The sequence below is a fragment of the Dendrobates tinctorius genome, unplaced genomic scaffold (genome assembly GCF_039654945.1).
Source record: "Dendrobates tinctorius isolate UK_male_01 unplaced genomic scaffold, ASM3965494v1 ptg000029l, whole genome shotgun sequence".
Taxonomy (NCBI): Eukaryota; Metazoa; Chordata; class Amphibia; order Anura; family Dendrobatidae; genus Dendrobates; species Dendrobates tinctorius.
Genome location: NW_027361697.1, coordinates 27,627,114 through 27,637,854, shown reverse-complemented (window position 1 = coordinate 27,637,854; position 10,741 = coordinate 27,627,114). Strand labels below are relative to the sequence as shown.

Below are 10,741 nucleotides of genomic sequence, written 5' to 3'. Positions count from 1 at the left end.
TCTCAGTGCAGGTGCCAGGCAGCTTCAAAGTGCTATTAACCCCTTTACCCCCAAGGGTGGTTTGCACGTTAACCCTTTCACCCCGAAGCCTGTTTTCACCTTCCTGACCAGGCCAATTTTTTACCATTCTGACCACTCCCACTTTATGAGGTAATAACTCTGGAAATCTTCAAAGGATCCCAGTGATTCTGTGAATGTTTTATCCTGACATATTGTACTTCATGATAGTGGTAAAATTTCTTTGGTATGACTTGCGTTTATTTGTGAAAAAAAACGGAAATTTGGCAAACAAGGAAGTGGAGATTGAGCGGCAGACATGGCCTCACTGTTCAAGAAGAAGACGGTGGATGACAATAAAGGAGCAGAATAAGGAGCTAAAGGCACTCAGAGGGCTATAGCCAGAGACCGGGCAGCCTTGAGGAAGCAGGAGAAACAGCTGGAAATGGAAATCAAGAAGATGGCCAAGACAGGTAAGGCCTGTTTCACACATCCGTTTGTCACTATCAGTCAAAATCTGACGTTTTGGAAAAAAACGGATCCGCCATTTTTCTTTGCGGATCCGGTTTTTCCCCCATTGACTTTCATTATCGTCGGATTTTGACTGATGGCCGTCGATAGCATCCGCATTTTTGCGAGTCCGCCAAAAGTTTGGCGTCCGCTCACCTGACCGGACGGACCCTGCAACGTTTTTTGTGTGTCCGTAGCTGCTATTTTCTATTTTAACCCGCATTTCTGTCTGGCTGCTGGATGAAAAAATCTCTCTCTCCTTACCTGCCTCCTCCACTTCTCGCCCGATCTCCAGCCTCCTCATCGCGCGACTCCTCCACTTCTCGCCCAATCTCCAGCCTCCTCCTCTAGCATCGCGCGACTCCTCCCTCCTCCTCTAGCATCGCGCGATCTCCTCCTCTCACGATCGCTACTCGCCCACTTCCCGCGATGATCACTCACCACATCGTCCCGATACCACTACATCCAGGTAATAATTTTTTTTTTCCCCCAGGCGCGGTTCCTTTAAATTTTTACCATCGGCGGATCCGTACATCCGCCGATCCGCTGACCCCTGTTTCTGTCAGTCCGCCTGCGGATCCGTTTTCCGCTATTTTGGCGGATTTTGACTGACAGAAAAGACTGAAGTGTGTAACAGGCCTAACAAGGATGCCTGCAGAGTTCTCACAAAGCAGCTGGTACAGCTACATAAGCAGAAAACCAGAACTTACTCTGTTAGTTCCAAAGTCACCTCCATGTCAACGCAGACCAAAGTCATGAGCTCACAGATGAAGATGGCAAAAACCATGCAAGCCGTGAACAAGAAAATGGATTCACAGAAAACTCTGCAGACTATGCAGAATTTCCAAAAAGAAAATATGAAGATGGAAATGATGGAAGAAATGATTACCGACACTCTGGATGACATCTTTGATGCCTCGGAAGACGAGGAGGAAAGCCAGGATATTGTGAACCAGGTGTTGGATGAAATTGGATTTGAAATTTCAGGAAAGATGACAAAAGCACCTTCAGTGGCCAAAGGCCTACCCTCCGCGTCCTCCTCTAAATAAACTATAATGAGGCAACAGAGTTACTTTGGACTCGTCTGGCCTCTGTTCAGCGGTGTCCTTCTTTTCAAAAGTGCACAAAACTGTGGCTGATGGCAATTTTATTCAATCCTAAAAAGACGGACACCACCTGATCATAGGTCAGATGCCATCCACAGTGCCTCCATCTGCCTTATTATAGGGAATCTCCTGCGGGGGTTTCGTCAGATTGACGTATTTCAGAGATTTACTCAGAAACCCCGATTTAAGCGATCAGTTAAGAGCGCAAGATAAATGTGCGCCAAGTCTTACTGCAACCTTTGGGAGGCAGAATGAAAAAATCAACAGCATGTGAAGAATTGGTTATTTTTTTTACGCCATTACTCGTGCGGCATAAGTGATTAGGTGACTTTATTTTTCGGATTGGTGCGATTACAGCGATACCAGATTTATATCGGGTTTTTAAGTTTGGCTGCTGTCACACACTAAAAGATGCTTTTTATTGCAAAAAATAGTTTTTGCATCACCATATTTTGAGAGCTATTATTTTTCCATATTATGGCCCATGGAGTCATGTGAGGTCTTGTTTTTTGCAGGACAAGTTGACGTTTTTATTGGTAGCATTTTCGGGCACATGACATTTTTTGATTACTTTCTATTCCAATTTTTGGGGGGCAGAATGAACAAAAACCAGCAATTCAGGAATTTCTTTTGGGGAGGTTTTGCCGTTCTGTGTGTGGTAAAATTGATAAGGCATTTAATTCTTCGGTTCAGTAGGATTACAACGATGCCTCATTTATATTTTTTGGGCGCCTTTATACAATAAAAAATATTTTATAGAAAAAATAATTGTTTTTGCATTGCGTTATTCTGAGAGCTATAACGTTCTTATTTTTCCACTGATGGAGTATATGGGGGCTAATTTTTTGCGGGACAAGAAGACTTTTTCAGTGGTACCATTATTATTTCCGTCTTTTTATTGCGTTTATTCCACTTTTTGATTGGCGGTATAATGATAAAGCATTTTTTGCCTTATTTTTTAATTTTTTGATGGTGTTCACTAAAGGGGTTAACTAGTGGGACATTTTTATAGGTCGAGTCGTTGCGGATGCAGCAATACCAAATATATGTACTTTTATTATTTAGATTTTTCATTCTGTTTATTTATAGATACAATACAGTATCTTTTGACTTTTTTCTTATTTTTGATTTTTTAAAAATATTTTTACTTTATTTAAAAAAATTATTTTACTTTTTTCTAACTGTTTTACTTTGTCCCACTGTGGGACTATCCTTTTGTGCAGGCTGATCGTTTCTACAGCATGGGGATGCAGCAGCATTCCCATGCTGTAGAATCTGTCAGCTCTGCACTGGTAGACAAACTTCCTCATCATGCACTGGGCATGATCATCAAGTTTCCTAGGTTTGGTGACCTGGATGTCATTATGACAACATCGGGTCACCATAGTAATGATCGGGACCCTGCGTGACTCCACGGGGTCTCTGATCCAAAGGTGGAGTGGCTGTCAGCCCTCTGCCAGCTCCGGGAATGCTGCGATTGTGTTCAATCACAGAATTTCATGGGCTAAAGTGCTGGAAATGGTCTGTGACCGCTCCTGGAACTTAATGCCGAGTGTCAGCTGTCAGAATCAGCTGACACCTGGCGGCGATTGCCAGCACACTCCCCTTGCGGGCAGATGTAATAATCTGTCCTTGGTCAAATTGGCCCAAGGCACGTGGATAGATGTCAAAATGGGTCAACCTACAAATTAACCCCATATCTGCAGATTAAGAGTGCTTTTTACATGACAGGTTCCATTTAAGCCGTCCAGCTTTTAGCAAAAGGTAAATAATATTTCTTCTTGAAGAAAAGATTGAAATGAGGGCTGGGGAGTAAATCACAAAACAAGTAAAAGACAGTTGCAGTCAACTGCTAATGTGAGCAATACATAGCAATTCAAGTAAACAGTGTATCATTGCTAAATGAGTTCTGTACAGACTTAGTGCCTAGGGCAACAGTAGATGTGAATATATTTTGCTATAGTGCCCTGTGAGTTCAATGCAAGCCCCAGGTACATTATGTTATCTTGTTATTTTGATCTGTTCTTCATGTTCCATTCTAATTTCTGTTACCTGTTATGGAGGTGCTTTCTCATAGCATGAAGCACATAACTGATGCATACTTGCTTGTGCCCTTTGACTTCCAGCACACCAACAGTGTATTTGATGTTCCTTTTAAGTCTTATAAATGTATCTCCATTTCATTAATATTCTCATAGTGATCTAAAGTCCATCTATGTTTTTTCCACATTATTTTTACAATATTTTGTCCTGTGACTTGTCTCTCAATTCTGAACCCATAACCATTGCTTTTTTTCCTGACCTTGATAGTTTCCATGTCTCTCTTGGATTGTGTTTGTCTTATCTTATTCTCATATTTTTCAGCTTTATGTTTGATATGGGATGCAATAGCGTGCATCAAGTAGCAAATTCCAACAGAGGTGCAAACTGAAGCTATTGAGCTGTAATACAGACCTATAAGACAACCATCCCTTGTGCCATTTGGTGTTAATGCTCACTGTTGTTGCATACTCACCTGTCTCTGCTCCCACACTGAATGCCCCCATTGTTGGACACCACCTCTCTATCTTTGTGTATGCACTGACAATGTGGGAGACATTGATGCCCTTCATGCATGACTGCTCACTTCTCTGAAAGGGGATTGTTTACCAACACTATTGGATAGGCTAGCTATACATAGTAATGTTAAAAATTTTGCTAATGAATGTGATGTCTTCAGTGGACCAATAGCAGTGCAGGGATGTTGCCCAATGGCAAGCTATTTAATTCTGCTTACGACATTCTGACCATGCCAGATATTGCATTGTATACTCTGCTTCTGGTGCAGCTATAAATGGACTGATCCTATGCTTTTTGATGCAGGACGTTACTCTTACAACTCTTCTAATTAGCCCCTTGGGTATTCTCCAGTATTTGACCTTGAACTGTTGAATTATTTTTCTGCGTCATGTGTCTGCCTGACCCTCTGGACTTGATCCCTGATGTTTCCTGACTACTTTCTTGGTCTGTGATCCCACCATTGTCCCTATTTCTCTGCTACTAAACTAAGTACAATAATACTCTCGAATTAGGGCCCCGTCACACAAAGCGATGCACCAGCGATCCCGACAACGATATGACCTTGTCAGGATCGCTGGTGTGTCGCTACATGATCGCTGGTGAGCAGCCAAACAATCAGCTTCACCAGCGATCAGCACCAGCGATCAGCACCAGCGATACATTGGTAACAAGTGACGCACGTCACTTAGTTACCCACTGTGTACCTTAGTTACCAGTGCGCTGATGCAGGCAGCTGGTAACCAAGGTACACATCGGGTTTCTAAGCTGCGCGCGGCACTTAGAAACCCGATGTGTACCTTGGTTACCAGCTCCCTGCACCAGCGAGCTGGTAACTAATGTACACATTGGGTTTCTAAGCGCTGCGCGTGGCTTAGAAACCCGATGTTTACCTTAGTTACCAGCGGCAGCTCGCTGATCGCTGGTCTCCCGCCTGTCACACATAGCGATGCGTGCTGGCCAGCGGGAGACCAGCAATCAAATAAATGTCCAGGCCATTCCAGGACAATCAGCGATACTCGACAGGGGGGCCGGTCGCTGGTAAGTGACACACACAGCGATCTCACTGGTGAGATCGCTGTTGCGTCACAAAACGTGTGACTCAGCAGCGATTTTGCTAGCGAGATCGCTATGTGTGACGGGGGCTTAACTCCACATGCCAGCAGCTACTCTGTGGACTCAACCCAGGGACCTCTGGATCAGACATCAGGAAGGGGTAAAAAACATAGCTTTCTTGGAAGCTGCAATTCAGAATGACTTGCATCTTCTCAGTTCATGAGCCCTTTTTGCCGATGGTTTCTATTATACCTGCCTTTTTTGTTGTTGACCAAGGTCTTTGAGCTAACTCTGGCACTAGGCACTAGTGTGACCACTAACTCTGCATACTCTATGTTTGCACGAGTGATAGGAAGAATTCAACTTTTGAATTGAGAAAAAATAAAAAAGGAGTGCGTTATGTAGATTTATATTATACTACATATCAATCTGCAATTATTAGGGTCTAGATGAATGTCTGCACTATAGACAATTATTTTTTGAAGATCCTTTATCTATAATATTCAATATTTGGATAGAGGAAGTGTAAAATAGGATTGACCCGTAGTATAAATTCATTAAATACTACAAATAAGTAAAATATTAATTATATTAATATTATTGTTATTATTATTTTTCCTGAATATGAATTGTATTTTATTAAAAACATAGGGTCTTATTCCCCTTTAAAACCATGCTGGTCAATGAAGCTCCCTGTAATTGCACAGAAATAATTGGAGCTTGATAAACGGAGATGGTGGAAATTATTACACAACATTACTTATATATTAACTTCACTAGAAATAAAAATCTGTAGCAGTTAAACATGAACAGTAAATTAAAGTTAATAGATAATGTTCTTCTAGGACAAACTGAAATATAGTAGGCACATTTCTGCTAAAGAGTGCTGAAGTTACAGAAATAAAGCAACATTAACTGAAGGCAAAATGTTATGATTTCATTTGCTGTTCAGAAAATATTTATGTTTTGGAAATCACGGTTAATCCGTTTGCTATTGCTGCATCATAGCGTCACGTGTTTCTTAAGTCTTCCCTGGCAACAACATAAAGGGTAAATGCCACATTACATGCTTAGAATAATAACAAAATTAATATATCAAACAAAATAAAATAGTGTTTAATTCACTTTTGTGTCATTATTTGTGTACTCAGCAGGATTCAGTTACCAAATGTGCTCTAAGGATTTTAGCAGACCATACAACCAGTGTGGATCAGTTGATAGTGCCTCGAATATACTTGTATTTTAGTTTGGCAATGGCTTGCATCAAAAGAAAATGCAAATAATATTAAGGAAAAAAAGCAGAATTACAGTCAAGATACAATAAAACATAAATGTTAATAAAGAAGAATGATCAAGATATGTGCAGAGGGTATGCAAAAAAAAGAAAAAAGGAGTGGCATATCACATATAAATTAATAGAGAAGATATAGAGTAAAGCCCCCATTACACATAGCGATATCGCTAGCAATATCGCTGTAACGTCACCGATTTTGTGACGTAGCAGCGATATTGCTAGCGATATCGCTATGTCTGATACTTACCTCTGACCGGCTCCCCCGTTGCTCATCGTTGGTTATGCGAGAACGTCCTGGACCGTTTCTCGTCGGGCGCTTCCTGCTGGGCTTCCTGTGGCACCGACGAGCGACACGTAGACGCAGGCGGGAGGACGTCAGGATCGCCTCGTCTGACAGGTAAGTAGCGACCCCCAACCCCTGCTATGTCACTGGTGAGAGCTGCCTGTGTTGCAGCTCACTAGCGACCACTTAGCGATGCACCAGCGATCCATATCGTTGTTGGGATCACTGGTGCATCGCTAAGTGTAACGGTACCCTAAGGGTATCATGCATATGTGTACACTCAGTACAGTATGCTATCAGTACATAGAATGTAATATGGGCCAGAGAGATCTTGAAATTGCTGTTGGGAGAAGGTACCTTCAAATATGAGGGACACGTTGCAGTTTGCAAAAGAAGACAGGTTCAAAATTCCAGTTGAGAGGTGTAAGAAGCTTATTGATGGTTATAAGAAGTGATTGATTGCAGATATTTATTCTAAAGGGTGTGCAACCAAATATTAAGTTGAGAGTGACAACAATTTTGTCCTGACCATTTTGGGGGATTTGTGTGAAATTATGCCCATTTTGCCTTTTATTCTGTTTTTTTTTTGTGTTGTTCCAATACACACAAAGGGAAATAAATATGTGTGTAACAAAATGTGTAATTGCAATATTTTTCTGAGAGAAAGTCTTAATTTTTTTAGAACCATTTGAAGTGTGTCCACACTTTTGGCCACAACTGTATATAAGAAAATGTATCTATTTATGATGTTTAAAGATGTCAATATCTCTCTTCAGTTACAGTGCGAAGTGACAGAAGAGACCCCACAGCTCAAGAAGGAGAGTCCTGCTGAATAATGTGTAGCAGAGGAGATAGGGGGAAGTGTTATGAATGGGTCACCGAGGAGGACAACAAAGAGCCAAGTCCCAGAAAACCAGAGAGGTTGGTAACTATGCAGATTGCAGATCCCTGATCCTACCCACAACTAGCAGTAGCAGTGGAGCGTTCCTATGATGATCTAGACGCCTCGTCACCGCCGGAGGACTACATAAGCCTAAAGCAAGAAAAGGGGAAAACTAACTGCCCCAGAGCAGACCCCAAAGGAATAGACAGCCCCCACACATGTATTGATGGTGAAACAAGATGAAAACACAAATACAGGCAGGAAAATAGGCTGAGCAAACGATGGGGCCCAAACTAACTATAAAGGATAGGAAAGGAAAGACACTGTCTGCAATCTGACAAAAACCCTACAAAAATAATGTCCAACACTTCTGATAATAAAATTAACCCTGAAGTCACTAGACTTCTCCCACTATATCAGCACTCTGAAATATTCTGAGACAGAGCAAAAAAGAGGCCAATCTAATAAGGGACTAAAAAGCAAATTGGCAAATACAGATAAATAAGAGTGGAAATTCAGCACAGCCCCAGCCGGGGCTGGCTGAACACACAAAAAACTATATAGACCAACAAAATCAAGTGTGAACATTAGCAAAAACACTTAGCTTTGAGAAGGCTGGAACAGAGCTGAAAACCAAGACATGAGAAGCCAGAAGCAATCACCAGCACTGACTTAGGGCGTCGGCTGTCTTAAATCCAGTCTAAGATTTCTGAAGTCCAATCGTCATCCTCATTATCAGGTGGTAGATCTCTACTGATTAAATCAGCCTCACTACCTCCTGTTACCACCAGAGGGAGTCTGGAAGAAGAACTCACCACTGGTGGACCAGAGAATGAACTCACAACAGTACCCCCCTTGAGGAGGGGTCACTGAACCCTCATCCACGCCACCAGGCCGATCAGGATGGGTCCGGTGAAAAGCATGAGCCAAACTATTGGCATGAATATCAGAGGCAGAGACTCAAGAATTATCCTCCTGGCCATAACCCTTCCATTTGACCAAATACTGGAGTCTCCGTCTAACCAAACGAGAATCCAATATTTTCTCTACTTCATATTCCATAATGCCTTTAACCAATACAGGGTCAGGAGGTGCTGCCATAGGAACCATTGGCTCAACAAACCTCTTCAACAGTGATTTATGAATTATGCTATGGATCTTGAACGTAACTGGAAGAGCCAATCGAAAAGAAACAGGATTAAGAATCTCCAAAATTTTATAAGGTCCAATAAATCTTGGCTTAAATTTTGGAGATGCAACCTTCATAGGAATATTCTTAGATGACAACCAGACCATATCACCCACTTTAAACCGTCCTACGTCGGTTGGAAAATCGCTGGGCCTTTTCCTGAGAGAGTGACAACTTATCCACTACTTGGTCCCATATCTGCTGCATTCTCTCAACCACAGTGTCCACACCTGGGCAGGACGAAGATTCCACTTGCCCTGAAGAGAATCGAGGATGAAACCCAAAATTACAGAAAAAGGGTGACATCAAAGTGGCAGAACTAGCTCTATTGTTCAGCGCAAATTCAGCTAAGGGCAAAAATGAAACCCAATCATCCTGATCAGCAGATATAAAACATCTTAAATAAGACTCCAAGGTCTGGTTTGTTCTCTCAGTCTGCCCATTAGTCTGGGGATGAAACGCGGAGGAGAAGGATAACTGAATTCCCAGGTTGGAACAAAAGGCTTTCCAGAATCTGGAAACAAACTGGACTCCTCTGTCCGACACAATGTTCTCAGGAATCCCATGTAACCGAACCACCTGTTGTAAAAACAAGGGCACCAACTCAGTGGAAGATGGCAACTTTGGGAGTGGTACAAGATGGACCATCTTAGAAAATCTGTCACAAATCACCCAGATAACAGTCATTCTCTGAGAAACAGGAAGATCAGAAATAAAATCCATTGAGATATGAGTCCATAGCCTCTTGGGAAACGGCAGGGGCATCAGCAACCCCACTAGAACGAGAACAGGGTTTAGACCGAGAACAAGTCCCACAGTACTGCACAAAATTCCTGACATCATGAGATAAGGCGGGCCAAAAAGACCGACTCACCAAATCTCTGGTACCAAAAATACCTGGATGACCAGCCAATGCAGAGCAATGAACTTCACACATCACTCTCTTTCTCCACTGGTCAGGAACATACAATTTTCCCATAGGGCAACACTCAGGTTTCTCCTCCTGAAATTCCTCCAGGGTGCGTCTCAAATCGGGCGAAATGGCAGAAAGAACTACCCCCTCACCTAGGATGGTAGTAGGCTCGGTCACATAAAGAGAATCAGCAAAGAAACTCCTAGAAAGAGCGTCTGCCTTAACATTCTTAGTGCCCGGAAGAAAAGAGACCACAAAATTAAAACGCTTGAAAAACAAGGCCCATCTAGCCTGTCTGGGATTCAAGCATTTTGCCGACTCCTGATAAATCAAATTCTTGTGATCGGTGAGGACCACAACCTGATGTCTAGCTCCCTCCAACCAATGTCTCCACTCCTCAAATGCCCACTTCATGGCCAACAATTCCCGATTCCCCACGTCATAGTTTGGTTCAGATGGGGAGAACTTACGAGTAAAGAAGGCACAAGGATTCATCTTAGAAGTCACAGGGTCTTTTTGGGACAAAACAGCTCCTGCACCAATCTCAGAAGCATCTACCTCCACCTGAAATGGAAGTGAGACATCAGGTTTCCGTAAAACTGGAGCTGAAGTAAATCTCCGCTTAAGCTCCTGAAATATTGAGACAGCCTCAGGAGACCAATTCAGCACATCAGCGCCCTTCTTGGTCAGATCAGTCAGTGGTTTGACAATACCAGAAAAATTACCTATAAATTTACGATAGAAATTAGCAAAACCCAAAAACTTCAAGAGAGCCTTCAAAGAAGTAGGCTGAACCCAATCAAAAATGGCCTGTACCTTGGCCGGGTCCATTTCAATAGTCGATGGAGACAAGATAAATCCCAAAAATGAAATTCTCTGTACACCAAAGAGGCATTTCGATCCCTTAACAAGCAGGCAATTCTCCCTCAAAATCCGGAACACAGTCCGGACGTG

General features: G+C 42.4%; 1 pseudogene; it reads left to right on the top strand.

The window, feature by feature from the left end:
* The first annotated feature begins 316 nt into the window (after window positions 1-316).
* On the top strand, window positions 317-1,556 carry LOC141085718 (charged multivesicular body protein 2b-B-like; annotated as a pseudogene).
* Window positions 1,557-10,741: the final 9,185 nt, after the last annotated feature.